At 47.9% G+C, this 18,296-nt stretch overlaps 1 long non-coding RNA gene across 2 annotated transcripts in view; it reads right to left on the bottom strand.

Moving 5' to 3' along the window:
* The window catches only part of LOC142415667 (uncharacterized), a 121,070-nt gene that overhangs the window by 3,989 nt on the left and 98,785 nt on the right, over positions 1-18,296 (bottom strand). For both annotated transcript variants that reach the window (XR_012777497.1, XR_012777498.1), the window contains exons 4-5: positions 11,175-11,267; positions 2,428-2,639 (exon numbers count right to left, since the gene is read on the bottom strand). This is a non-coding gene — a long non-coding RNA (uncharacterized LOC142415667). The remainder of the gene's footprint in view (positions 1-2,427; positions 2,640-11,174; positions 11,268-18,296) is intronic.

Genomic DNA, 18,296 nt, shown 5'->3' on the forward strand with positions numbered 1-18,296 from the left:
ACCCTGATACATATCTCATTTGCAGTACTTGTAAAGAAATTAATCACTTTAGGTAATGATTTGTGGGATCCTGAAGTAGCTGTGAGAGAACAGCAGGCTGCACATCCGTCACGCCACTTCCAGGTGACTCCAGCAATGCGCTCTGCTCTCCAAAGTCCAGAGCCAAGTACACCAGACAGCCCTGGGAGCCAGGAGACCTGGCTTCTTGACTTGTCCACTGACTCATTCACCAACTCCCGGCAAATCACTAGAAATGATTCATTTTATCCCACTGCAGAACGGGCTGTGAGGGTCACCCCTTTGGTGGAGCAGAAGCTCTCTGTGAACTGCAGCTAGGACTTCCAACAAACACCATACTGTTATTCCTTGTTAGCAGTGTTCTCATAGCAGGACCACGGCACAGACAACAGCCAAGCAAACTTTTGCAACACCATACAAGTGTAGTATGGGGAAACTAACTGAAGTCCTTCTCCTAATTTAGATGCCACAAGGAGGTTACAGAGCAGCAAAACGATGTAATTTCTTTGTGCTGACCTTTCTTTTGATAAACGTCAGTTGGAATTTATTTTTAAGGCTACCTGCTGGAGGGTCTCCACTTGCTCTTTACTTTGGTAAAATATCTGTGAGGCAGCCTCCACTGGATTCCTCCCCCCTCATCCTAGGTGAAAAACCACAGGGTTGTATCCTGATTAATAGGACTTAGGAAACCCGGGCTCATGCCTTAATTAGTCCCCACTGTTACAGCTGCATCCTTCTATGGAGCTAAGCAGGGGCTGTTCTGCGACGGGAGGCAGTGGGAACTCAACAGAAGCAGGACCCAGAGACTCCAGTGGCTTGAAACAATGCGCAGATGAGACAATCAAGGGAGACACCAGTCTAGGTGAAGAGAGGAACAAAACCAATATGGTTTAACATGATCTGCTGCGCATGCTGTGCTATCCATGACCATCATTTGCCACTACCAGCCCATCTGCAATGGCCAAGGCCTTGCCACAATGCCTGGGCAGCAGTGCCTTGGGCCATTACTGTACCATATGAAAGCGCTGTATTTTCCTAACAATGTTCTGCGTGAATGTTACTTCCTCAGTTGGCAGCTCTGATCTGCCAGAACGTTAATGAGAAACTAACGAAGAGCGCCAGGCTAATGCAGAAGCAGTAATGAAGATTAATCTCTCCCCAGAGAGGATGACATGCCTTCTCAGAGACCTAGTGCACCACAACAGCATTTGGAGGGTCAAAAGTGGGTCAGTGAAAACTAATTAATAGCAAACCTCTCGTTCTTAATTACGGAGTGGTGCGTAGGGATTTCAAATAAGCCACTTGGTCCATTCTAGCCGCTGAATTCCCAAGCTGGGACCCATGAGCCATGCAGGAATTTGATGGTATAACTGGGCACAGTTCTCTCACTGGGAAACAAGAAGAGGCAAGGAGACTGGGGTGGCCTGGGCTTCATTCCCTGACAACAACTAGGAGCCTTGGTTTTGGAAGATGTGTTGGATGACCTTCTGTGTAACACAGCACAGGACCTCAGTAGGGTCCTGCCTACTATTAGGGCAGCAAGTGATTCCTGAGCAGGGATCTCAGGTCAGGCTGAGATTACTCTCTCAACAACAAGCTCCTAGCACCCTCTGGCAGCCTTTGAAGTTAGTTCTCCTACAGTACAATTCCCTGATGCATAATTTATTGCCAAAGGATGCTAGATTTGTACATGGCTTCAAGGCATGGCCTTAACAAGTCTATCAAAGACGGTCTCATCAAGGGCTGTTACCTACACAGACATTACTACTGGCCTGAAAAGTTCCCGAGAAAAGAAGCAGGATGGGAAGACCCTGCAACACTGGAGAGCCTTGCCATTCGGGAACGTGACCACATCCCCAAGCCTGCTGCTCGCTTCTACTGCAGCCTTACGTCAATTCAGCCCCCTTGCCTCGATTCCTTGCCCAACGCATGAAGGCACTTTGGCGGCAGAGCGCATAGCATCCCAGGTAACGCTCCCATCTCTGGTGCTTGTGTGTCCACACCGCTTCATGCAACAGCTTTTGCCAGGCCTTCAAGACATGACCATCACATCTGTTTGATGAAGATGTTTCCATTCCTCCTTTGCCTCCCCTGGGTAAACCCACTTAATAGAAAAAACAGCAAACAATTCCCTTGGGCCATCTCGGTGCTGAGAGGGTGAACTGGAGGAGAAAGCACCAAGCTCTGCTGCTCTAGATGATCTACAAAAACAGCGAGCACTTAGGATTCCCGTCTTGCCTGGCTGAAGCCCAAGTGGAAGTAAATCCTCAGTAGGCAGGGCTGTCCTGCCAGCTCCACAATCTCACAGAGGGAAAACACGCTGGGGCTAAAGAAAAATCAATGACTTTGCACATGTCTTTGCAAGGCTGCATTCAGAGAGGAGACTGGCGCTGAAATTGCCCTACTTACCACAAAAGCAGTGACAGTGCCACCAGCACAGCAAGGGACAGACTGACTCCAGGCCTTGTTTCAGTCCTTGTATTCTAACTGGAGCAGACTGTGCTGCCAGCAAGAAAACAGGATCCTTTACAAGATCACTACGCTTTCAAAGGTAAGCCAACAGTTCCAGGACTGCATTTAACTCTTGCCCGGCTGACATCCACAGCACAAGTCCATGCACACTCCCTGTGGAAAGAAAGAAAGGGTTGAGGGGGGAAATCAATAGGCTGCAAAGATTTACAGTGGCTGCTGCAGCTGGGGACACAGCAGTATGTTCTGCTGGAAGCATCAGTGTCTGGGTGAACACTTCTGACACGCAGTTCACCTTTGAGAAATGTGCAGCTTTACTGCTGGATAAGTAAGAGTCACTTCGCACATGAGCAGAGCAAACAGAAACAATCCTATAATTCTGTCTGACCTCTTACATGGGACTAAAGGCCTGCCCTCTCGTATTTTATGCTGGGCAGTGCCATTGCTCATACATTTAGATGTCCTCTCCAAGTGGTGTTGGCAAGGACTATAGAACAGAGCTGCCACCCTTGGACTACACTGCAGGCATCGTGCTCTTTGAGCCAGAGGGCTCTTCCCACCCACACCCTCCAGTGAGCATCCTGAGTCCTTCTGCTAGGCTCCAGAGTGAGTGGAGGACTGAAGTGGGCATTAGCAGGGGCTGGTTCAGGCGGTAGGTCTCTGTCTAGAGGCGTTCTGTCCCTCTTGCTAGGAACACGCTGCCCACGCACCCAGGGGAAACGCTGCTCCCTTAACATCTGAATAAAATGCCTTGGGTATTCTGCTAAGCTGAGCATTTAAAGAAAGTATGTATCCACCTCCCACTGATAGCTGAAGGACTTAGGCACCTAATTCTGCTAGGCTCCTTTGAAAACCCTGGATTTCAATGCTCAGAGGTCTGCTCTAATTAGCCAAATAATTGCCCATATCATGTCTGTGCTCTTAAACGATTGGCAGTAGAGCTAACTTACACTGATTCACCTTCTTCTGACTCACAGTCATTTATTTGCACTATTTCAAGCACTGAGAGTTGAAATAATGATACATGTTTTCCATAGATTCATAAGAGAATTCATAAACACTACGAATGCATGACTTCATGTCCAGCCATGCTAGGCTCTCCTAACTTCTCGACCAAATAAAGACAACCAGATCTATTCTAAACTGTAGGCATGCTGAACCAAGTTTGGGGAAATATTAATCCAGGGAAATCCTCTTTTTCCCCATTTTTAAGGCAAATTCCAGCACTGTGAAAGCTTTGAAGGCTGTCAGGCCCTAAGACAACGCGTTTCCTCTTTACTACAGAATTAGCCCCTCCAGGCTGGTCTTGGCTTGTGCCTCCACACTGTGAAGGAGGGGATGCTTAGAGGGCTGAAAAAGCCCTCCTGGCTCTACGGTGCTTTTCTAGTTTTGAGTTTATAACTGCCTGACAGCTGGTACCAGCTATGACACAGACACTGTCCCCCAGCACACAGCACCAAACAGCTCTCAGCAAGGTCAACACGAGCTATCTCCAGCTGTGACATGAGTCTCTGAGCCCTTCACATTTATTCCTTCCAGTATTGTCTGCACTTCATCCTGGTGGCCTAACCTCCCATAGCCCACAGAGAGTCACTTTCCTTGAACACTTTGGTGCTTCAGCAGGGATGCTCAGCTAAATAAGAAGCAGCAGGGGATTGATTTCAGGTTCTAAATTCAACTGTCAACTAAGCTGCATTTCCAGATTTGTGTTAAGCAGTAGATGGACCCCTCGCCCATCATCTTTATGTGCTTCACCCCAAGGCCACTGAAATTGCAGGAAGATGGTGTACAGAAACCAAGGTACTGGGACACTAGCAAATTCATCTACATTTAAACTAAATCATCTATCCCAGGATACATCACACCACATCTGACCACTTCAGGAGATGAACCATGGAGATAAAACTGCTAACTTGACCCTCAAGTCAGTGCAATGCCCCTGGATTTAGCTGAACGCAGAATCAGGGGAGCTTCTCCCAGAGCCTGACTCTGAATCACTCTCCAAACTCTGAATCACTTGGTTTCAGCTCAGCCATCAGCTCCAGCTAAGAGCAAAATGACCGTAGCTCCCTATGCGTAGTTCCCCCAGGGAAGTACTCGTTGGCTGCAAAACCACCTTAAAGCCTTCCCACCAGAGAGGAACTGAGAGTGCCCCGGCTGTGCTGGCTCTGCCGGGTGGTGTGGTGGGAAGCAGTGGGGTGGCAGGCTGCTGCAAGAACAGCTGGTCCTGGGGCAGGATGCCTTTTGATTTTTTTATTTGGCTTTATGCACACTTAAGAGAGACCCTCAAACTCCACAAAAATCAAGGGGACGTGAGCTCTGCTTTAGGCCTCTTAGGCATGCTAACCCTTACAGCAGTCAGTACTACCAGACAAAATGGTTTCTTGGGAAAGGAGGAAGGGTTTGGTGCTAAGCAGATCTCTCTTCCTTGTGCCATGGCAGTGGAAAGCTGGGCAGGGGGTAGTTCCCATATGAGAACAATCTAGGATCAGACTGGGACCATAAAGTGGTTCAGTTCAAGACAAGCTCTGTGAAAGCTGTTCTACAACTGCTCTATCTCCAGCTCCCACTATCTCACATTTCCTCTAGTCCTTACAAGCACAGCAATCGGATGGTCATGGCTTGGAGCAGAAGGGAAGCTGCCTAAAGCCTCCAAGTCACAGTTTTGAAGGGCACTGAAGACAAGCCATGCCTGGATCAAACAATCCACCAGAGCCGCAGATGTCTTTTTAGCAGCACATGCAGGCAGTGGTCTGCCTGTTCCTGTTGCATTGTAGGGATACAGGAGCACCTTAGAGCTTCCTGACTGACTTCCAGCCCTATAACCTGTCCCTTATCATCTTAATGACTTGAGACAACTTAATATCAGTTGTCACCTCTGACACTTCAGCGATTTTTACTAGCGGCGCTGTGCTAGAGGAATGCAACGTGGCCACAAATGACCAGGCTGACCCTGTTTATTGAAGGTTTGCCTGGACCACCCCACCAAGGATCTCATGGATCTCACCTGTGGAGCTGCAACCAGTCTGCTTTGCCTTTAAATAAAGGGACAGTGCTAAACAGACTACTTTCATGACCCACTTACATGCCAGAGACTCACCTCCTCTAAAAAACCAGGACAATTAGAGAATTTAATTGCTGTGACTTTGCAAACAGCCTTTTGTCATGTTAAACACCGAGCACTAAGCTAGGATCAATGAACTTAAGGCAAAATTCAAGCCCTGCCTGTCCTAGCTCTGCAGTCATGTAACCAGGGAGACTGGACTGCTGAGAAGGGATGATGATGGTGTGAGGCTGGGATGGAAAATAGCCTATTTGGCAGCCATCAGTAATGCTGTCAGCACTGCAGCTCCTTGGAGAGGCTCAGCAGAGAGGCCAAGGCTTGAAGGTCTGTGGCAGAGTTGGGGCAGAGTCAGTGCTGAGCTCTCCATTAACACTTCTCAGGTCAGGATCAGGCCCTGTCCGAAGCAGGTCACAGTAAGGAAGCCATTTGACGGGAGGACAGAGATGGTCCATGATGTGTGACCAAGCTCTGACTTTATCACTGGGACCCAAAAACCATATGGTTGTGCTTGCAGGACTGCATCCACCCCCGTGCCGGGGCTCACCGTGCTGGGGCTGAACTCCTGCTCTCTGCATGGCTCAGTGTGGGGTTCATCAGTCTTCAGCCACCAAGCCTTGGTGCTGCTCTACTGAAATCTCACCGATTTGGGGAAGTTTCTGTCTCCCTGCAACCTACCACAGAGACACAGCCCATGGCCAGACGTGGCTGCCTGTGCACAGGAGGGTGACCTTGAGTCCCTGCGGTTCTTCACTTGGCAGTACAATAATAAAAAAACCCCAAACCATTGCGGAGTACCTCTGATAGATGCCTAAGTCATATCACTTCACTCCAAGTCAACAGAATAATTCCAGGTGATACCAGCTCAACACCTGAAGCTCAGACTCTCCCTCCTTGCTACACGCCTACGGCAAAGCTTCCCGGCAGGCGAATGACTCCAGCCATTCCCTAAGCCTGAGGGTAGTAACTGAACTCCCAGCACATGGTTTGTCAAGTAGGGGCAAGACTAGCTGTGTGCTTTAAAGTAAGCTTCTGCTTAAGTACTTACTTAATTGGGCTTCACTGCAGTGCTTACAGTTTAGAGGTAATTTCTCAAAAGCATCTCAGTGGTTGGAGGATCCCAGTCCTCCTGCTGCTCACTACGACTCAGGCTCCTAACACGCAAGGTGGTCCCTAGAAGATGTTCTCAAGGTGGTTTGAAACTCTCTGCCTCCATTTCCTCAGCTTTCTAGGGATCATTATAGGAGATCTGTGAGGGGAAATGAATGTTTGTAAGATACATAATTGAATGGAATAAGTAACTATCAGTGAAACGAGAGGATAAGTATTAAACTGATTAAAAGCTATCCAAGCTGAACAGAATTAAAAATAAATGAAACCCAGCTACAAGCCTAATGAACAATTGCTTCACAGCTGTTCCTAACTCATCCTTCAAATAAAAAAAGAAACACTTTTAAATAAAATTACAGATTTTTTTTTTTAATAAAAATGTTTGTTAAGGAAAAAAATAGGGCCTTGTAAGAATTCATTTAAAGTTGTACATGGAAAATAAGTCAAAGCTCCTACTTCCCCCCAGTATGCATTGTAAGAAATCACCAAGCGCTTTTCTGCCCATTCATAAGTAAGTCCTCCCTCTTCCCTTGCCTCCTGGACACTATGTGCTCATCCAGCATTAAGGACAGCCAAATGCAATTTAACCACCAAATTCACACTTTCCACTCCGTAATCTGTGATCTCTGCATCAACGTTCTGTGAGGGTAAGGAGGGCCACAAGAGGCCAAACGCACCGCTTGGTAACGGTCTCTCCCTTTTCTTGGCTTTTTGCTCTCTGCACGATGGCATCTCCCAGCTTTGAGATCCTATTTATACTGTGAGCACATGGCATCTCATGGACAGGCCATGGCTGATGCTCTTCGTAGGCACAAAAGCCTCAGTTTAGCACAAATCCAGTTTTAAACACAAAAGCAAGCTATTAAAAAAAAAGGGCAACCCATCAAGGTACCAGACCGTGTGATGCATATTAGCCACGTACTTAAGTGTCTTGCTGAATCAGGGCCATGGCCTATCGATTACAGATGATATATTAATGATGTAATTTTCTCTGAAATGATGATGGAGACTGTATCTTGGCCAAAGTTATCAAACACGTACAGCACTGCAGAGCAACACAGGAGTTACCCGCAGTCTGTGGAGAGTCCCAACAACAGCCCGTGGATTTGCCCCCACTCCCCCTGGCCTGACGGCACACCTTTACATGCCCTGTGTGTCCAGCACAGCAGGTCCACGGGGTTGGCAGCACCTTGTCCTGCCTGCACCTTGTCCTGCCAGAGGCAAATCTGAGCAGGGAAAATTTGTGCTAATTGCAGATGGACTGTGCAAAGGTTTATAGCTGTGCCTAACCGTACAAGTCACTAAATGAGACTTAATTAATAAAAATTAATTAGCTAGCATTAATCAAGTAAAATCAATTAGAAAACACTATAATAACAGCCGTACAGTAAGGTTGCAAAGGAAAGTCTATTCAAGATCCAGACTACTGCTCCGGCACCATTCCCACTGTCTATATTTAATACCACCACTGTATTAATATTCAGGGCCAGTTCCCTACATGGAGTGAATCTGGAGACTGTGCCTGCCAAGTTCTAGTTCAGTGCCTGCCAAGCACTGGGCACGGCTCTGCCCTCGCTGTTACAGGCAGAGCTGCGGACAGAAGAAACAGCTATCACGCAAAAGACGGCGCTTTTCTCTGCGGTATGTTGCAAAGGGCTGACTCAACTAGAGGCAAGGCCAGCTTGCTGTGTGGTCCCCATGCTTGCATCCCCTCAGCCAACCCTAGGAATACACAGAGCCAGAATATACAAATCTCATCTCATTTATCCTGAGCACCATAATATACTCCTAACAGGGTCTGCAACCTCTTCATCTTCCCGCGGCATTGCCACAAGGTGCAAGCCTGTGCTTACAGCACCTTGTAAATGGACGCAAAGTGGCTTAGAAGATAGGATCCCACCAGTCTGGACTACTACGCCCAGTTCTGGGGAATGGAATTTTTGATGGTGGTAGCTCGCTTCTCTTGTGTGAGCCTAGGAAGCCAGAGGATGCAGCACAAGCAAGGCAAAATATTAGGGCCATGTTGTATTGTAAATGCTGCAGCAGGGGAATACCTGCAGACTGTCAATGCAACATTGCATTGGCAAGAGCTGTTTTTATTGACAGCTGCTGTTTTCATCATTATATAAGGAAACAGAAAGAAGATGTTCAAAAACAGTATCCAGGCCAGGTCCTGGGAAGCTGCACTCTGTGTGTGTCAGGGTACCTGTCCTGAAGCACCCGAGCCATACACTGCTGCACCTACTCAAAGAACAGGAGATTTCCCCTCTCCTCCCTCTTGCATCCTTTCCCCAAATCCATTTTCAAGCCACACAGCTTTCTGTCACCCACCCACACATGAGCCTATCGCCAGGACAGGGTTTCATTTGCAATACGTAGGGGACAGCAATCCCCCGCAGTTTCTCCAGGAGCAGTATGGATTCCCCCAGGAGTTAACTCCAGGAAATCCAGGCACCTGGGCAGACGAGGCACCTTGCCACCCATGCCCTTCTCAGAAGCAACCAGTTTCCCCATTCACATCCCAGAGGCTGCCCTGAATTAAAGCTGGGTCACGCTCAGCGGCGAAGCCCCAGCACAGCGGTCTGCCATTCGGCAGGGCAGCACTGAAGTTAATGATGCAGGAGAGCAGTCGGGTGTGACTTCGAAGAAAGAGGAGAATGTGCTTCTAGCTTTTCCATAATAGTTAATCATTAAAACCTTTCATGGTCACAGAAGGTGCTGGCCTCCTTACAAGCTCCCCTTATCAGCCATAATTATTTCCTGATCGGCTCTCGCCTAACTACCTGGCAGACTTATGCACAGCACCCTTGAATCACCTGACCGCATTTATTGCCCTATATTCCCAGCCAAATGGGCCTCTGCTGTGTCAGCTGCAATATTTACAGCATGTTATTTCTCCCAGCCCATGCCCAAACATAAAAGCTGTTCTACCCCCTGCCTTCCCCTTTATACCATCTCTCTTTCCATGACAAAGCAAAACAGAGCAGTCATCTAAATACCTCAGCACTTCTTTCTCCTCTTCTCCCCCAAATGCAACAGCTCCTCTTGTGTAAAGCCCAGGGGGGTACTGCTGCCATCTCCCTAATTCCACTTTAAGTTTTCAATCATTTTAATTCTACGGATATTGCCTAGATATCTAAATTAAGGCATTTCTATTTACACTTCTGTCCTTTTTTATTTTCTGACAAAGACTAGCTCACCTCCTTAGAGGAGAGAGCCGTAAATCCAAGCGATAGACCTAAACGCGTCACCCACACAGTGTGTTATTTGCCATGTCAGAGCCTGCTTCTTGGGGAGGAGAGTTCAGAGTTACCAAATTAACTCTGCTATTGAATAAAAACAGATAGAATAACCCTGACCAGCAAGGTTGGTCTGAACAGATGAAGCCAAATCCTGAAGCCCTATATGAGTGGAGCCCATGGAAATTTCCAAGAGCGGGAAGAGGGCTTGTACTTAGGTAAATAAAAGCAACTTAGATAAATAAAAGCAGGAACTGGAAATCCAGTCCCTATTGCAGCTCTGATTAACAGGTAGAAATTCACCTGTTCTCAGTGAAGTAGAAGCAGCTGTATAGTATAGGTAGCACATGCCTATGTATACACTTGTGCTGTACAACAAGAGCTTTATAGCAAAACATACATAAAAGGGCATGGAGGTCTCCAGACACAGAGGGGAAGAGTCAAGAAATGGGAACATAGTATTTCACAATCAAATTTATTTCTCAGTGAGACAATAACATCTACAAAAAGGAATACAAATGCATCAAAGGGGGATTTCATCTTCACCGCTTAAGTTTAGGAAAAAACTGTTTTAGGGAAACTCAAAACCACAAAACGAGCAGGGGATGTACATGGAATAACCCCAGGGCCAGATTACATTGCTGTTACTTAACGGCACCAGTGTCTGATACATGGCTGACTCCACATGCAGGAGACTGCAAGGTCATTCTGAAACACTTGCAATCTACAACTCAAACTAATGTTTCCTCTTTCTTTCTAGCATAGCATCCACGTAAACCAGCCGATAATTCAGAGAGTTCTCAAATATGACCAAGAATTTGGAAATGCTCTGCTCTGCTTGTCTTGCTCGCTGCAGTCAGGTCACTTCCAAGGCAGATCAAGCAGATGTGCACCAAAGGGACACTGGCCATGCTCCAAGAGCACAAATAATACACTGGCAAAGTATAAAATAAGAAGCGTCTACCTGCATGTGCAGTTCTCCACTTCGTGAGCATACTGTGCTTCCTTCTGCTCTCACAGTCATCTATCATTTTGCTTGGGGCTGCTGCAGATAGTGCTTTAAAAATGCCAGCTCAAGGCTCAGGAATGGTCATGAAGGCATGCAGGATCTCAGAAAGTATTACTGAAAGGCTAGAGAAAAGAAAGGTAAAGCCTTCTTTTTTTAAAGCCATCATAAAAAAATGACTCTGTGATGCCCTTAAGTCATGATTCCTGGGGGAGGATTCCTTTCCTTTCTCTTGGAAAGTATAGACAACATACGGAGAAGAAGAACGGACTGAGCAGTGATTTTGCATACTGCACAGCTCCTGTCTCCGTGTGGGAGGATGCCTCAGCTCAGGAAAGAGGTGGCAGGGCAAGGTGACCAAGGTCTGTAGAGACACAAAGGGCAGAAAGGCAATTGAAGCACAAGTGTTCAGTACTTCTCACAAAAAAAACCAAAAAAAAACCCAAAAACCAAAAACAAACCAAACCAAAAACCTCAACCAAAAACCACACAAAGCTAGAACCACTGCAATTACCAGGTCCACCAAAAATCACCACGATGCTGATGCCAGAAGATGGGACAATGGGCCACAGGTTACACCAGAGGAAGGATCACGCTACGAACAGTTTCTCTCTAACACTTCCCCTAAGCATGTGTTACTGGTCACAGTCAGGGACAGGGTACTGGGTTAAGGTGAGCCTTTGACCAGAGCCAGTACAGATGCTCCAATATTCATGGTCTCACTACTGGGGCATAAGCTGAGAGCTAACATTGGAAAACAAGCCACCTTCCTCCCAGAGCAATACCCAGACATGTAGCTCCTGGAAGCCGCTCATTTGATTTCTTGCAACCTTTTGTTTCAGACCCTGCTCCTGTTGCTTTCTTCCAGCTTTTTTTTTTTTCTTTTTAGCATTAAAAATATACCCGGATTTTAAATTACAGTGAAATACACTGCAATAAGCAGCCTTGCAGCTTGGTGTCAGCTGTCTGTCCACAAATAATAGCGCTCTCCCTTTACTGCTGCCTGTCCATGTGCCCTGACCCTTAACTAAAGAGGTCTCTTCTAGAGCGAGCCCAGAGATCATTCCCTGTGGTGCGTTCAGTCTTTGGCCTCTCTGCTGAGACAGCCGACACCGGTAGCAATTATGGAAGTCACTCACCATGACATGGTCTCCTGTCCACGGGGCACGCAAGTCAAACTACTCCTGCAAGCCCCACTGGGGTGCGGGAGTCAGCATGGAGCAGAACCCAGCTCACTTTACTCTGCACAGCACATCTCACTCTTTCATTATAACACCACCACAGTTTGACCTAACCATTGAACTATCTAATGCAACATGCCTACTGTAATCAGCAGCCATGAAAATTAATAGCACCATTCCTTCCATTTTTAATGCAGTTTGAGAGACTTTAATCAAATCTGATGAGGGTCAATAGCCAGCGATGAAGTTATGCAGGAGGGAGGGACTGTGTTACCTGCATTGCAGTTGTGCCTTGTGTCAATGCTCCTAAAAGTCTGCTACTAGAGGAGCTTGAACAACTTTTTAGAGGGTATCTTGGCACTACCAGATCACACAGGGCAAGCTACAGCAGTGTATTTTGAGCTGTGCCATTCTTTTTTTCAGGTTCACCTATCTGCTTAATTGACATAGATAGTGTTGAACCTTCCCCCATGGTTCCAAAAAGGATGCTACTTCCTTGGTTTTCAATGGATTTCTGTGCCAATTTCCCCCTGAAGACAGATGTAGGACCCTGACCTTTAGCAAATACCTGTATCTTCTTGCTCAGGCTTTACTGAGCTGTTGCTGGGACATGTTCCCAATGCTGCAGTTCCTGGTTCACTGCAGGCGTAGGTGGGAACTTGCTGGCGTTTGCCAGCTTAGAGCCCGTGCCTGCCAGCCCCAGGGCATGGGGGGCCCTTCACCACCATCAAGCTTCATCTTGCCCATCCGCTGCTCAGCCTTGTTTAACCACAGGGCGGGAAGTGGGGAATTGTTTCCTGGCTTCTGAGAAACATTTCATGGAACTGGAAAAGGTTTATCAGTATTTTTCTGAAGGAGGTTTTGGTTCCCAGGTAAGCTTTCTTTTCTAAAATCCAAGTGAAAAAACACATACAACCCCCCAAGAAATCCCACCTGGGGAGGCAGAAGTGTGGGAAAAGTTGAGGTTTGGTCAGCAAAACCTGATCATTTTGCTTGGGTTCCCCCTCTCATGCCCCCCCCAAAAAGCCCGGAAATGTCCTGATAGAAATAGCTGCTTTTGGGATACACCTATCAAAAAGCCCCAGCTTCCAACAGAAAAAATAAAAATGGCTTCTGAGTTGCTTTATATTCTGAACTAAACCAAAAGACAAGGCTGGTGACTGAATCACACCACAGTGCATCTCATGGAACAATGCAAATCACTGCCTTCTGCTCACATGTGTGCCCCAAAGACGCTTCCAGGCGCTCCTCCCGCTCTACCAAAGCTGCGGCTCTCAAGCCTGCTGCACCCCGTGCTAAGCTGCCAGGGCCGCTTGTTCCCAGGAGGAGATCCCCACCACTGGCACGGACAGATGCCATCAGTCACATCCATTCCCTGTGGCACAGTCAATCTGTCAGCCCCAGTGACAGCTCTGCATCATGATGGCTCTCGAAGCCAGCAGCTCCACCAGCACCTGGAGCAGAGCCAACACTGCTGAATGCAGATGGAGGCCTGGGCCTGCCTTTGCACCTCTACAGTCACGGTGGTCGCTCTCTTATGAGTAAATAGCTTTCACTCCACTTTTTGGGTCTGTTTTTCCCATCTCCCCATGCCTGGCTCTTTCTCATCACAAAAAATCAACTCACCCTTACTACTAGCCATGTATAAGTTCACGTGCAAAGCCCCTGGTCTCCAGCTCCCAGAAGAGAGCACTGGAAGGCAAAAACAGGGAAACAAACTGCATTAATATGATTTATCTTTTGCACTGGGGCTCCACCCTCTTTCAAGACCATGAATTCAGATAACAAGAAACAGGGCATTCCCACCCCTCATGCACAATCCCCTTTTTATTTCCTACGCAATGAGGAATTAAGACATGAGACTTTCTCAACCACTTCCCACAAGAGCTGTCTCTGGCTTTGACTTTGATAATCCAGCTTGACTGATCTTTCTCCAGCAGTGGCACTGGCGTCAGTAGCCAAAGTGACGGATAGGCTTTGCAGCTCAAACAGCCTTTAGGATAGCTAAAGATAAGTGCCTAAAATTCTCAATTTATGCTTCCTCAAGTTCCTAAGCCACTGGATGTTCGTGGATACCTTTTTTACTTACTGTTAGCTTTGAAACAGGAGCAAAATAAAGAGGGTGAGACTCTCAAGTAGCTATGTTGTATCCATTGCTAAAGGAAAGTGAATTATATGACCGGGAAGTGGCAGTGGCTGCCCAAATTTTCTACCATCCCAAATTCCTCATGACATTGGCTCATGCACTGCTTTTCTAGTTTCTCTCCTTTATCTGAATTTTTACGCCATGTCTCCTGGGCCAGGTATGACAGCAGTGAATGCTATTGCCTACAGGTAGAAAATGAGGTTGTGGGCAGTGACACTAGAAGGAACAGAGGTACCCAATCTATTAACTCATGGCTCCGTGGCTAGTGTCATCACCACGGTTTTGGTTTTTTTGATAACAGGATGGCCTACACAGCACCAGGTTTGCTGGCATCTGGTGGGATTCATCTTTCTCAAAGGGGAAAGAGAATCTTTGCTCAGGAGCTTGCAGGGATCAGAGCTTTAAACGAGACTCGAAGGGGGAGGGAGGTAATATCAGGCTTGCCCGAGAGAAGCTGAGGGATGATGACATGCCATGGTTAGAGGGAGCAGGTGCTAGTGAGGGCACTCAGCCTGTGTCTTTGAGATGTGCGGGGTACACTGGTGCACACTGGTGCACAGTTGAAGTTGTACAGAGTTGAGCTAGGGGATACTGAGGCAATAGGAGCCAAGAGGGAAACACCAGTGAAACACCTCAAAGCACACAAGGGGTGTTCCTCTGTGAAGGAGACAAGGACGACTGCCCAGCTGAAGTGCCTCTACACCAATGCACGCAGCATGGGCAACAAGCAGGAGGAGCTGGAAGCCATTGTACACCAGGAAAACTATGGTTGCCATCACGGAAACATGGTGGGATGACTTGCACAACTGGAGCGCAGCAATGGATGGCTATAAACTCTTCAGGAGGGATAGGCAAGGCAGGAGAGGCGGTCGGGTAGCCCTGTATGTTAGGGAGTGTCTGGATAGTTTAGAGCTTAATAATGGTGATGATAGGGTTGAGGGTCTATGGGTAAGAATCAGGGGGAAGGCCAACAAGGCAGATATTGCGGTGGGAGTCTGTTACAGACCACCCAACCAGGATGATGAGGCAGACGAACTATTCTATAAGCAGCTGAGAGAAGCCTCACGATCGCTAGCCCTTGTTCTTGTGGGGGACTTCAACCTGCCAGATGTCTGCTGGAAATACAATACAGCAGAGAGGAAACAGCCTAGGAGGTTCCTGGAGTGTGTGGCAGATATAACTTCCTGACACAGCTGGTGAGGGAGCCAACTAGGGAAGGTGCCCCGCTGGACCTCTTGTTCACGAACAGAGAAGGACTTGTGAGCGATGTGATGGTTGGAGGCCGTCTTAGGCAGAGTGATCATGAAATGACAGAGTTTTTGATACTTGGAGAAGTGATGAGGGGGGTCAGCAGAAGTGCCACTTTGGAATTCCGGAGGGCAGACTTTGGCCTGTTTAGGAGAGTGGTCGACAGAGTCCCCTGGGAGGCAGCCCTAAAGGCAAAGGAGTCCAGGAAGGCTGGACATTCTTTAAGGAGGAAGTCCTAAAGGCACAAGAGCAGGCTGTCCCCAGGTGCTGAAAGACGAGCCAGCGGGGAAGACGACCAGCCTGGCTGAATAGAGAGCTTTGGATAGAACTCAGGAAAAAAAGGAGAGTCTACAACCTCTGGAAGAGGGGGCAGGCAAGTCAAGAGGACTACAAAGATGTAGCGAGGTTGTGCAGAGCAAAAATTAGAAGGGCCAAAGCTGAGCCAGACCTCAGTTTGGCTACTGCCGTAAAAGGCAACAAAAAATACTTCTTCAAATACATTAGCAGCAAAAGGAGAGCTAAGGAGAATCTCCAGCCTCTGTTAGACGGGGGAGGGAACACAGTGACCAAGGATGAGGAAAAGGCTGAGGTACTTAATGCCTTCTTTGCCTCGGTAGGCAAAGAATAATAGGGCCAATTGTTCTTTGGGTACCCAGCCCCCTGAGTCAGAAGATAGGAATGGGGAGCAGAATGGAGCCCCCATAATCCAGGGGGAAATGGTTAGTGACCTGCTGCACCACTTAGACATTCACAAGTCTATGGGGCCTGATGAGATCCACCCAAGAGTACTGAAGGAACTGGCAGAAGTGCTCACCAAGCCCCTTTCCATCATTTACCAGCAGTCCTGGCTAACTGGGGAGGTCCCAGTTGACTGGAGATCAGCAAATGTGACGCCCATCTACAAGAAGGGCCGGAAGGAGGACCCAGGGAACTACAGGCCTGTCAGCCTGACCTCGGTACCAGGGAAGCTGATGGAGCAGATCATCCTGAGTGCCATCACGTGGCATGTAGAGGATAACCAAGGGATCAAGCCCAGCCAGCATGGCTTTAGGAAAGGCAGGTCCTGCTTGACCAACCTGATCTTCTTCTACAACAAGGTGACCCGCCTAACAGATGAGGAGAAGGCTGTGGATGTTGTCTATCTAGACTTCAGTAAAGCCTTTGACATGGTTTCCCACAGCATTCTCCTGGAGAAACTGGCTGCTCATGGCTTGGACGGGGGTACTCTTCGCTGGGTAAAGAACTGGCTGGATGGCCGGGCCCAAAGAGTGGTGGTGAATGGAGTTAAATCCAGTTGGCAGCCGGTCACAAGTGGTGTCCCCCAGGGCTCAGTTTTGGGGCCAGCCCTGTTTAATATCTTTATCAATGATCTGGACAAAGGGATCAAGTGATCTTACCCTCAGTAAGTTTGCAGATGACACCAAGTTGTGCAGGAGTGTTGATCTGCTTGAGGGGAGGAAGGCTCTGCAGAGGGACCTGGACAGGCTGGATTGATGGGCTGGGGCCAACTGTATGAGGTTCAACAAGGCTCAGTGCAAGGTCCTGCACTTGGGCCACAGCAACCCCATGCAACGCTACAGGCTTGGGGAAGAGTGGCTGGAAAGCTGCCCAGCAGAGAAGGACCTGGGGGTGCTCATTGACAGCCACCTGAATATGAGCCCGCAGTGTGCCCAGGTGGCCAAGAAAGCCAATGGCATCCTGGCTTGTACCAGAAATAGCGTGGCCAGCAGGACTAGGGCAGTGATCGTGCCCCTGTACTCGGCACTGGTGAGGCCGCACCTCGAATGCTGTGTTCAGTGTTGGGCCCCTCACTACAAGAGAGACATTGAGGGGCTGGAGCGTGTCCAGAGAAGGGCAACGAAGCTGGGGAAGGGTCTGGAGCTCAAGGCTGATGGGGAGTGGCTGAGGGACCTGGGGTTGTTCAGCCTGGAGAAAAGGAGGCTGAGGGGAGACCTTGTTGCTCTCTACAACTGCCTGAAAGGAGGGTGTAGAGAGGTGGGGTCGGTCTCTTCTCCCAGGTAACAAGTGATAGGACGAGAGGAAGTGGCCTCAAGTTGCGCCAGGGGAGGTTTAGACTGGATATTAGGAAATTTTACTTCACTGAAAGGGTTGTCCAGCATTGGAACAGGCTGCCCAGGGAAGTGGGTGAGTCGCCATCCCTGGAGGTATTTAAAGGATGTTTGGATGAGGTGCTTAGGGACATGGTATAGTGGTGGTCTTGGCAGTGTTAGGTTTACGGTTGGACTCAATGATCTTAAAGGTCTTTTCCAACCTATACAATTCTGTGATTCTGTGAAGGCAGGAGACATGGGAAGACCAACAGTTGATTTGCCACAAAAGACAAAATGGCATCAGCGTAGCCTCTGTGCATCCTGGAAAGATGCACACTAGTGACTTTAGGCACTTTAGTCACTTTTAGTGACTTTAGAGACACTGCAGTTGTCAGGTCACAATTCCAGCTGAACTCATATTCTGCTAAATCCTTCTCATGTTATCTTTGTCATCAGAGGATTTGTGATCACTCAGGTAATATAACAATGGCTGAAACTTTAAATGCAGTCAGACTGATAGGCCCCATTAAGATGCTCATCAAAAGCTACTAAAAACCTACTGATTTATGGCTACCAGCAGGAAAGTTTCGTTACAGGCAGTTATATTTTTCTTCTTCAGCTTTCAGAGGTGCTTTTGTAGGGGTTTCACTAGTTAAGTATTTAGAGCTTAATGAATACTCAAACAATTGTCTGATTTTAAGCTCTCAGGACTGCCAGCGATGACTGAGGTTGAAGATAACTTAGAAAAGGGCCCAAATAGCAAGAGG

The sequence above is a fragment of the Mycteria americana genome, chromosome 11 (assembly GCF_035582795.1).
Source record: "Mycteria americana isolate JAX WOST 10 ecotype Jacksonville Zoo and Gardens chromosome 11, USCA_MyAme_1.0, whole genome shotgun sequence".
Classification (NCBI taxonomy): domain Eukaryota; kingdom Metazoa; phylum Chordata; class Aves; order Ciconiiformes; family Ciconiidae; genus Mycteria; species Mycteria americana.